Consider the following 12,687-nt stretch of genomic DNA (forward strand, 5'->3'; position numbering starts at 1 on the left):
CGCAATATCTTCATGACAGTCCATACAGTTTTACAAGCTCATCTCCTCACGCAGGCCTCTGTGGATGGTGATATGCAGGTTGAACTGAAGGAGCCGCTTGTAAAGATGCAATGCATAGGCCCAATACCACAGTGATCACCAAAACACAGCAGAGCTATCAGACTGTATTTTGGATAATTTTATTTTGAATGTGACTGAAAAATTCTATTTCTAAACTCATTCTGGCAACACTGGTTACAGGTCGATTATGAACAGGAAATGTAGTTCACAGTTTGTGTCAAGCAAAACAGGCCGACAGTGTAAATTGTAGATGGAGATACACTTTAAAGAGATTCTCTTGCTTGATGTTAAAATGTATCATCCCAAGTTAACTTGGGATGATACATTTTAACATCAAGGGTTATGAAAATATTTAGCTCTTAAATCACATCCCCAGACATGCATGGTCAGATCCGCTACTGACGCTGATCCGCTACTGACACTGACTTTCTTTGGTCAACATAAAATTACATTATTGTACGTCGATATTATGTTGGCACGATACATCTACATCTACAACATCAACATCCAACAATTAATGATTAACATTATAACTTTTAAACAAGCCCTTTCAAGAGCCTCTCACGCTCTATCCTGGTGAACTGAGCCCAAATTTCTCCTAAGTTCAGCCAGGTATTGTCTCTGTTCTGCAGTGTTCTGCTCCATAATCCTCTCCTCGACCTCCTTTATGCTGTTCTCCATCCTCCCAATAGCTCTTTTCATCTCTGCAGTAGCAGATGCTGTATACTGCTGACAAAAGTGTCTAATTTGGCACTTCCCCACATCCCACCATAAGCTGAGTGAATCAAACTCCTCCCTCCTTTCTCTCCAAATCACCCAAAATTCTTTAAAAGAAGAGCAGAAAAGGGCAACTTGCAAAAGCCTCAAATTGAATTTCCAATATACAGAGTGCCTACGTCCTGAGGAAATATTCAGGGGACACTGGAACATTCCGGTGGTCTGAAAATACTGCAGGGAACAACTGTGTCCTAACCAGTCTAAAATATATATCCTTTCCAACCTAGCTGCACTAACTCTATCGGGCCCTGCTTTCCCCCATGTGAAGCCCCTTTTGTCTGGGTGTTTAACCCTCCATGTATCCACCAGATCATAATCTGTTAAAATCCCGCCCGAAACACTGGCTGAACCCCCATGTGGCTCTTCACCCCTCCTGTCTAGATGCGGATCAACAGTACAGTTAAACATCGACACTCAAAACAATGCAGGTTCTCTAACCTAACCCAGATTTTGGCAGCCTACTTGTTCGCTGACAGCCAGCAGCACATCCTCCACTGAGGCATCAGCATCTGGCACACACCTAATGCCACCTTGCAGTGTAAACTCATCTCCACCCTCCACCTCTCCGGCCGGAGTGGCCATCGCCACCACTGCACCAAAAAAACAAAAGGATCAAACTCTTAAAAAAAACAATTTAGACCCAATGAACTACAAGAAACACTGACCACCCAATCCCCGCCACCAAAGAAAGGAAAATAGGTAAATATAAAGAAAAACAAAGAAAAGAAAAGTACGAAAACAAAGCACCGGCCTCACGGCGTGTTGCCTCCTCTCAGCATGCACTCCAGAGAGAGACAGAGAGAGAGAGAGACCCTTCACACTTTAATTAACAAACATGTACACCAAACAAAAAATGGTAAGATATTCACTTGTTTCATTGATTTCAAGAAAGCTTTAGAATCTATTTGGCATGAAGGGCTCTATTACAGGCTTCTACACTGTGGTATAGGGGGCAAAATGTATGATCTGGTTAAATCAATGTATTTGGAAAATATGTGTGCTGATAAAATTGGAGACAAACAAACTGAATTCTTCACCCAGAGAAGAGGTGTACGCAAGGGGTTGCAATTTAAGTCCGACTTTATTTAATGTGTATATAAATGAACTTGCTGTTGAGTTGGATCAATGTGCTGCTCCTGGCCTCTCCCTCCTAGATAGAGAGGTGAAGTCTCTGTTTTATGCTGATGACCTTGTTCTACTGTCTCCTACTGAACAAGGACTACGGCAACAGCTGGACATAGTAGAAAAGTACTGTCAGAACTGGGCCCTGGCAGTAAATATGAAGAAAAATAATATCATCTTTCAAAAACACCCCAGATGTCTGGAGAACAAACACCAATTTACCATAAATAATCATATCATTGAACATAGCAAGAGTTATACCCACCTTGGTATAACCATTACAGCATCAGGGAGTTTCAACATGGCAGTGAATGCACTAAAAGAAAAAGCTTGAAGAGCTTGCAATTAAGAGAAAATTTTATAATTTCCAAATTCCTTTCCAAATTTTTCAAAATCTGGCTTAAAATATTTGATAGTGTTGTAACGAGCTGAGGGACATGAGTTTTTTGGAAAACCGCCTCCCTCATCTGACGTCACCGGTTGCCTGGAGACCGTCCATTAAATGTGACGCAAAAAACCAACATGGCGGCGCGCTACCGGCTTTTCTCGGATGGACGGATCGGCACAGAAAACAGTAGAGTACATTCCAATGCAAATACAGTTCGGAGTTTTTAGACCGCAAACTGCGGCAGATCAGGGCAAAAAGTATCAGGTAGTTATTCCCTTGACTTCCAACCGTGATCGCCTGCCGTAGCGGGCTAAAAATTGGCTGGAGCACGGGATTAAGGACGCTGTCGTTTCCCCATGTCGGAGGAGGAGTCCCAGGTTACAGGCTGGTGAGACCTAATCTGTGGAAGATAATGTTTGTTTTTTCTTTTTGGGTTGGCCTAGCCCATGGAATAAAAAAGGTTTTTTTTGGTTGAAAGAAGAATAACTATTTTTTTCGCTGGGTATAAACTGAAAGAAAAGCCAGTTGTTTTGTGTTGGGGTTTTTTTTTGTAATTGAACTAAACTGAACCGAACTGAGCTGGAGAAGCGGACATTGTTTGTTGTTTTCCTTGTTGTGGGAAATACAGTGTTAAAAGAAAAAGAAAGTGGTGTTTTTTTGGTTTGTTCACCTTTGTTCTAAGGTTGTATGAATTTTGTTTGAATTTATGCACCCTTTGTGTGGTTTACTTGAGAGGGATCTGGTTTTAAAAATTGTCAGGCTGAGCCCTGACTGGCACCCCAGGTAATAAAATAAAAAAACACAATAAAACCGTTACCCCTGAAACCGTCACATTGTCATCCAGCCCATTGCGCTGTACGGTGGTGAAATATGAGGTCCACTCAGTCATCAGAGCTATACCCGTTGGGACAAACATCCAACAAAATCTTTATGTAGTGAACCTCAGTGAAGGTTGTGAACGCAACCCAGGTAGTCCAGCAAGGCTCCTCCCTTAGCTCCACCCCTGCCCAGGTGCAGTATAAAAGGCCTCAGCTGGCTCAGTTCAGTCTCTTGCTGTTCCCTGGTGGTGGTTGCCTGCAGAAGATGGCTCACCTGCTGCTTTTCTGTTCTGCTTTTGTTTTTGTTAGGTTTGCCTTTTTTCGTATTTCTTTTCCTTTTGGACCAGCTTTTTCATCTGTTTCGGCCTTATGTGCACTCTTATTTTGAGTGCTTTTGCTTTATTTTGGCCATTGTAGCCTATTTTGCTAATTTCTTATGGTTTTGATTCGCTCGTTTGGTCCAGATTTATTAAGTTTGCTTACTTTAAGTACATTTCTGTTTGACGCCTTACTTTGACTGTTTTGAGATATTGTTTAATTATCAATTGGGTTGTTGGTTTTGTTAACTTTTTGTTCTTTGTTTTCAGGAAGTTTCTTTTTGTTTCTTTCTTTGATTTCCAGTGCAGCCTGGGTGTCATCAGCTGGGAGGCTAGGCACTGTGGTGAGAACCTCACTCCTGTTGCATGCAAGTAGGCACTGGGGCACTTTTAGTGCATGTTTTGTTTGAAGTTTCTGTAGTGTTGCACCCCAGACTAGTGAGAAGGGGCACTTTCCCGGTAGTCTGCCTCCCACTGAGGCCCAAGCCCACTGATTTTTAGTTTTCCGTTATAGTCATTAGTTTTAGTATTGTTATAGCTGGCTTTTTAGATTGTTAATGTTAAATAATTTTTCTTATACTCTGTTTGAAATCTTTTTTTTTTTTTTTTTCTCGGAGTTCCAGTTTTTCCTCTTTTGGTTCAATCCTGATTTCTTCAATATTAAATAAAAATATTTGCTTTATCTACTGTCTCTGCCTCATCAGCAGTGTTTGGTAGTAACGCCGTTACTTTATTCCGTAACTAATAATGTAACGCTTTTTTTTTTTTTTTTTTTTTTTTTTAAAAATTCAGTAACTGTTTCCGTTACCAAATGCTGCGTTACTCCGTTCCTTTTGGTGAGGTTTTACAATGGCACACAGTTCCCATAACATTTTAGCAATCAAAGTTTCATTGAAAGACACTGTGAAAAACAAAGCACTTGGCGCCCTCTAGCGTCCCACACGTAATCAAACGCGCTCCATGAAGAGGACTGGTCAGGGCAGGGCGTGATGGCGAGCGACAAGGGGAAGATAAGTTTCTCCTCGTGGAGATACTCGCATTATTTTCAACTCAAGAGCAAAGGGAAAACCAACATTTCGGTAACGTGTAAACTGTGTCCCGGGTCAAAAATCCTTTCTACGGCAAAAAACAGCAATTTACTGAAGCACCTAGAGGAGCGGCATGCTTCGACCAAGTTAGTAGCTAAGGTAACGTTAGCTAACGCAGCATTCGAGACCGAGAGTCACAGCGAGCACACACCCACTCCACCCAAGCAGCAGCGGTTGGAGTTCGACAGACGGACCTATAGCCAGGCACAACTGGATAAAACGATAGCACGGTATGTTTAATTGTTTATTTGGTTCTCTTTTAGCACTATCGGGCTAAGGTTTGTGTTGGTGCACAACGGATCATATTGCTTGGCTGATTAAATTCAGTGATGTGGATGCAAATGAATTGAAACGGTTGTTTTAATCAACAGTTTGTATTCAGTACAGAACCGAAATGACGGCTAGAGGGGGAATTCAATCAACCTTTTACTTAATGGGAGCATTGGAAAAACGTTTTAAAGTAACTAAAAAGTTACTTTCTCAGTAATGCATTACTTTTTAGTTTAAGTAACTGAGTTACTGATTTACTTTTACAAAGTAACTAGTTGCTATTTTTCAGTAACTAGCACAACACTGCTCATCAGTCTTGACCCTGTGCCCTTGTATATATTTTTTGCATCATCCTGGTTTATTTTGGTATTCATATCCTGGGTGCAAGTCCCCAGGTGGCGTCGTTGGTCCTAAGTTTCCTTCCCTCCTTAGTTATCTCCATTTCCCCCCTTATTTAACTTTAAAAAACTCCACTTCTTGCCACATTTACATGCAAAATCCTGCAGATACATTTTACATGTACACAGAAGCACACCAACAAATGCATGTAGAGCAGAATTGGGCAGATACCCACTGATGATTAAAGGGACTTGGGGCAGGATCAAGAAATAAGACTCAATAATGACTCGCCGGCCGTTGCGGCCGTTAGGGTAACTGCAGCCATCAACCGAGCCGGCATGGGAGCGCGCATGAGCTCTTCACAACAGTGCAGCTGATGCCGTCTCATCCCTATTCGTCAGATGCTTGACGCTTGGTCAAGTGCCCCTCGCGTCGATACCTGACGCAGGAGGGTACCCCTTTGCGTTGGTCTTATCCACATTTTTCACAGTCCTTTAGTCGGCTGCTTCATGTGTAGCGACACACAAGCGCGGCGATTTGCAGCCGGCTGCTTCTTGTGTAGCGACACACAAGCGCGGCGATTTACAGTTACGGTTGATGCAGTCTGAAGGCACAGGCGAAAGCAAAGACGGCATATCGGGGGACAGAGATATCGTCTCTGATACGGGGTTGCTGTGTGTTAGCAGCTAATGTTGCTACACAGACACAAACAAACCGTTAGCCTGTGGCTACAGCAAGCTGCTAACGTCACCTCCCGGATAACAGGTTGGGCTTTCGGTCCCGTATATAAAGGGACATATTTATAACTATTCGGTTTCAGACTAAAGGACCGTGGAAAATGCGCAGTCTGTAACTATTCAGTGTTACACAGCGGTGACTAAGTTACATGTTGCAGCTAACGCTACTTTACACGTTAGGTCACTCCGAGTCCTTGGTGATCTCATATGATTTTCAAATCAAGCTCTAAACATGACCTGTACTGTTTTCTTACCTGGTTACTAGGAAATGCATCAGCATCTGTTTTCAGTCCCAATTCAAGTTGAAGCTGCCTCCATGAGTCCAACACGTATCCGATGTATATTCAGGTGCCAGCCCGCTTTGCTTGTAATTTTGTTTCGACTCACGACATGCCGCTGATAAAACCTTTGTTTTATTCTTAGTGTGACTTTTTAGTGGACTTTGTGTGATGGTGGGTCGTTTGCTGGCCGTAGCAGAATCCATTACTACCCAAACACTAGTTTGGGTCCGCCGCGTTTGTTTACTTCCCGTATCCAAGTCGAAAGCCGGTCGAGGACGCGCATTCAGTGTCATCTGACGTCACGTCCGCAGGACTGCGCGGGAAATTCGTGCCCGAATTGCAGTACATTATGCAGCACACAGCCTGTTCAAGGCAATGGAGAGATACGTGGGTGGGCTCATTCTTTTTGGTTTTGAACGCTTCATCACCCATTAGCATTAAAAATCTTAAAATGCATGTTTATATTTTCACAGATCCTGCCCCAAGTTCCTTTAACATTCAAAAGAGAATGCTCAACTTTTTTAACCACCTGAAATCCAGCCCCCTCCACTCCAAAGCCCTCCAAACTTAAGAGCTGAGCCCAAAAAAGAGTCTCCTATGTCAGTTGGTACTGAGGCTAACTGCCCCCTCTGACACAGTCTGACCAGCCTCACAACAACACTGCTCTCCAAACACCAGAGTAAAGCAAATTATAACACAATGTAAAGAAACATAGCTGGAACATTGGAAAGAAGAAACTAAAAGCCAAAGTAGATTAGAATGTTATCTAGCCCTAAAAAGAGATTATGAATTAGCAGAATATCTCTCTACTGTCAGAGATAGAAAGCAGAGACCGATCCTCAAAGTACAGGCTCAGTGACCACAAACTGACAATTCAAACAGGAAGACATAAAAAATCATGGCAACCAAAAGAAAACATGTGGTCACTGCTTGACAGGTGAGGTTGAGACAGAGATGCACTTTCTCCTACAATGTAAAACATTCAACGAAACGAGGAACATTTATTTTAACAAGTTCAACTCTGTAATCTCAGATTTCAAAGAGCTGAATGACATCTCAAAATTAAAAATACTCCTGGGAGAAGGAGACAGGGCATATCTTGCTGCCCAATATGTGTCAACATGCAACAACCTGTGGGACAGTGAATGACCGGCACACGCACACACACAGGATATACTGTATATATAATTAACGTAAATCAATCTTGGTGTTGTGTTGGTGTTCATATTGTTATTTGTTGTGTTCTGTCCGAGTGTTTGGACAGATGCTTTGGCAACGTTGTTAAAACTTTCATGCCAATAAAGCCCCCTTTGAATTGAATTGAATTGAATTGAGACACAGAGAGAGAGACACACACACACACAGAGAGAGAGAGAGACCCTTCAATATTCACAACTCAGATTGTGAAGTAGGTAACAGCACTACTGACCACTTTAAAGGTCATCTTTCTGTCTTCAATTGTTTGTCTATCAAATAAAACTTTATTCTTTAAGTTCTCAGACTTATTTGTTGTCCGTCTTACGCTCGTCTAGATGCATACGTACGTCTTACCCTCTATCTCCAGAGTTGTCCAATTCGGTAGGTGGCGCTATGGCGAAAAACTAGGGTCCTAGAAATGCGGTCTTGAAAATACAGCTATACCCTACTCACCTCAATAATTGACCAACTTTTCAGAATGACAGAATGACAACAACTACTGACGAAGTCTTATTGGTTTGTTGAGAACAATCACTACACAGGTACATCTATAAACAAAAGAAAACTGCACACTTGTAATTGCTATAGACAACAAACTCACATGAATATTGCTAATGCTGGTATCCATTTGATATCTCAAATAAATATACAGTTTGTCTGCTGGCCTTTAGGAGGCCTGTCCCAACGGTTTGGTTTTGTGGTTACACACCTCATTAACCTCATTAGCAAAGAATACAAATTCCATTTTTATCATCCTTACAATGTACCATTACACACTGTATATAGAAAGATTTTTCACAGCAGCTATACAAATGTATTGCAATGCTATGACAGAACAGAGATACAACCAACACAGGTCATATGATAGGGAGAGCTCCAGTACAAAGGGTTTTAGCTTGACTGATCAGATTGGATAAGGGCATTATCATATAGGAACAAAGCTTACAAGAATTCTAAAACACTGTTCATCATTATAAACAGTAAAACAATGAGTGCCCTGTGACTTCGTCCATTCCCACCCCAGCACACATTACATACACTGTCCCTTATAATGCGTATCAGGGAATGTAGAAGATGTACTCCGACAGTGTTTGAGGGGGTGGATTGGTGGTTTTGATCCCAGCTGATTGACTTGACTGGTTGGCCCTGTGGGCATGAAGCTTAAGCACCACCTAGTGGAGATAATGGGTCAATACAGACTTCAGAAAATCAGAGAAAATCTTAAAACTTTATGGTTTTCTCTATTTAACACCAACATTGCACACACATTACATCTCTGCATGTACGATGTTTGGTGGGTGTTTCTGTCTGATGCTCCTTCCTACAGATAATTTAGTTCAATAAATTAGTTTGATAACAAACAATAAAAAGCCACAGAACTAGAAAACATAAAGACGGAACAAAAACTAGACTGTCCTCTCTGATGTTAATGTGTATAAAATATACTGTGTACAAAGATAGTGCTCATAGTGTTAATATATTGTCCATCAGTGTTGCATATCAAGGTGATAACTGTATGCACTGTATCAAAATCTCAGTGGTCATGAGCTGATTCATGAGAAAACATATTTCTGTGTTTATTTGTTGTTTAAAGGTCCCAAATGACCCTCATTTTATGTGTTTTAGAGAAATGTTGACATGCTTCAAATGTTCAAAAAGAGAAGTGGAAGAAGAAGAAGTGCTGCAGTGTGCAAAATAAAGTGTATTTTGCACACTGCAGCCCTTCTACTCAGCCTCTGTCTGAACGCTCTGTTTTAGCTCCTGTCTCTGTCCAGGCCCACATGCACTGAAAGCAATAATTGACGTGCCTCAATTGAAGCAAGTGTTTCATGCTCCTATTGGAACTGCATGCATCAGATTTAACACTACAGAATCAGCAGTATTTTTTGGGGAAAAAATCCTATTTATATGTAGCACTCATACTCCCCTATACAGTAGTAGCTAGCTTCCAGCTAGGTGGGCTTATTAAACTAACTAGGGTCGCTTCAGCTCCACCCACGCTCCACCTTCTTGTTTTGATTAGTTGGAATTTTCGGCAGTGTCAGGAGCTGCAGAGATGGTGATGACCAGTACTACCCACTTTGAGCTTCATTCTGGCTCTTCTGAAACCTCTGGGTGTTGTCACTGTGGCTCTGTACTCTATTTCTACAGTCAGTGACTGAAACCCAACATATCTTTCTCGTATGACGAGATGCTTCTGTAAAATGAAAGAACACAGTTCAGAGAACAGACTGATGGTTGATTTTTCCAAATGGGTGCATTCATTTGCTGTTGGTCTCCAAAAAGTATCCAAACATGATTACAGGCAGAATTTACAGGGCTGAAGGTGAGTCAAATTATATTGTGATCTAATCAACATGTGGCTAACAATGAACTCCTGGTCGCCATGTCAAAAACTGTAGAAGATGTTACTCAGACAGCAGGCTCAGAGTGAGTTTATCACAGTTTATCTAACTTACTAACATTAGTCTGTTACTAACCTCAATCACAAGCTTCAGTTGTTATAAATCAAACAAAAGATGAATGCAAGCTGCATGCAAATTGATTGAATACAAATCAAACTTTAAATCACATGAAACATTAGCTAAATTACAACACACCATGATCCAGACAGATAACCTGTGAATCTGAGAGGGGACAGATGAACCCCTTCAATAACTGGGCAGAGAGTGACCAAGTCAGCCACTGGTGATGTCATGACCCTTCCTTTCTCTATTGGTTCCTGGCAGAGACCACGCCCTCTGCCTCCACTTTCCTATAACCATAGTCTTTTGCTGAGTTAGAATCACTGATACTTTGGGATGGTGGTTCTTCAAACACCAACAATCTGTGAATGAGACTCAACTATCGACCATCTTTCTCCAGAATTACTTACTGCACCACAGCAACCGGCAAATCCTGCATAATTCACCATGAAACTCTGCTACAATACATCAAATGGCACCATTTACACAGAACACTGTTGTCAGATTAAAAACAGTGTAGCATAACGAGTTAGAGAACAGAAAATTACAGTACATTGAGATGTATGAAATAAAAGTAGATCACCTTAAAGTAGCTGCAAAAGTACAGGAAAACCTCCAGCACACACGCGCGCGCGCGCACACACACACACACACACACACACACCAGATAATCATCTTGCACTAAGCAGTAGCTCAGCACATATGGTGAACACACTCAAAACCACAAACACTTTTTCTGCAAAAAGACAGGATACACACACACACAGCTACAGAGCTGCAGAGGTGAAAATGACGCAGTTTGAAACACTCATTTCCCCCGCTTATATTTCCCATCATTTATTTTATTGTAACTGCTGCATTGAACGACACATGTTGGACATGTATTCACATTGTTAGCACCATCAGGTTCACTTGATTGTCCTTTTAAGATTAAAGTTGTGTCATGAGACAACCATGAGACATGAGCAAGTTTCCAAAGATAAATCATAAATGTTGTTTTTATATTTTGTCTTTATTAGTAGTTTGTTCATCCATTCACAAATACAAAGACAGAAATTACAGTAACACTTACTTACAGTAATAACTGTCTTTAATAAATGGTGAATCCATAGTTAATTAAACTTAAGTTAATAGTTATGTGACTGTTAACAAATGATAAAATGATTTATAAACTATTTATTAAGACATTGTTTATGATGAAGTTGAAACTGATGTTTATAAACTTTGACAATGTCTTAATAAATGGTTTATAAATAATTGTATTGTTTTTTAATAGTGACATAATTGCTAACTACACTGTAATTCATTATAACCGTAAAAAATGTTCATGATGTTATTATAAAGAGTTATAGAGATTACAAAGAACTGTATACAAATGTACATAAAAGAGTTTGTATTTTTGTGAAATGTATATTAAAAGGCTGCTGTCAAAGTATGTTGCTCCTACAATGAAAACACTTCAAATGACATTCTGCTTTACAGCCTGTAAAAAATGTAAATAAAATTATGGAGAAAAGAAAGTACACACAGCTAAAAGACTTTTTAACAGCTTTGAGACATCATGGCCAAAAGTAGATTTCTTTTTAAAAGCAACAGTAAATAAAAAAGAAAGACAGTGTGCAGATTGTCTTTGTCTAAAAATGAACAGCAGACATGTTGAGTGCTCTGTGGTGACCCGGAGGGATGCAGTACACTGAACAGAACATGAAGAAGAGAGAAACTGCTTGAAATGAGATGCTGAACAATAACTTTGTAGTTTTAAGGAATAATTTGACATTTTTGGAAATAGGCTCATTTGGGGTCTTACCGACTAGTGACTAGTTGAGAAGATTCATACTATTCTTATATCTGTCCATGAAATACGAAGCTGCAGCGGGCAGTCGGCTGGCTTAGCTAAGCATAAAGACTGGAAGCAGGTGGAAACAGCTAGCCTGCTTCTGTCCAAACATAACAAGATATATGCATTCCAGTGATGGAGAAGGTATTCAGATCTTTTACCATGTAATTGTACCAATACCACACTGTAAAGTACTCTATTACATGTAAAATATATTGGAAGTTCTACTGAAACAAACTACAAGGAACTGGTTATCTAACTGTGTCAGTTTAATACTGAAGCCTCTATATGAGCTACATAAGCAAGTTATTGTTAATGCCTGTCTCCAGGTCAGATTGCGACTTATTTGGGTCAGATTAGTCATAAAATCTAAATCTTTTTATGGCAGAGTGCTGATGATGAATTGAAGAGTGTCACAGAGGAAGAAGCTGCTCTGTAGTCTGGTGGCACGGCACTAAAACAAAGTTTACTTTGTTTCACCATTATCATATTGATCTGACATAGTCACAAATAGATTCAATACCTCATCGTCATGCATCCTGCAAACAGCTGTGTCTACAAAATAAAGATAGTATCAAGAAGTTTATCCTCAGGGCCACCAGAGTCAACAAATATATAAAAGTTCCTTGTAGCTGCTTTAAAGGTGTCATCTGTAAAGTATGGCCATAATTCAAAGGTAGCTCCAAAACTAGAGGGGCAGGGATGTAGGGGGCAACTCTTTTGGTCACATGTGCACCCAAAAAATCTGTCAAGTGTGACTTAATATTTCCATTGGTCACACTGGTGCACCTGAAATTTAGCAGGTCTGGTCAAATAAATGTAGCCTATAAAAAAATACAAACTGGGTGTGTTGTCAGCTGCCTTTGAACGAATGTCAGCCTGCAAACATATTTTGTGTATGACAGAATGTTGTCATATATTTATATCAATTCATGTTTTATATAATATCCCAATAATCTGAGGTTGATTAAATGTTTTCATTTTATTTTTT

The sequence above is a fragment of the Pagrus major genome, chromosome 24, assembly GCF_040436345.1.
Source record: "Pagrus major chromosome 24, Pma_NU_1.0".
Lineage (NCBI taxonomy): Eukaryota > Metazoa > Chordata > Actinopteri > Spariformes > Sparidae > Pagrus > Pagrus major.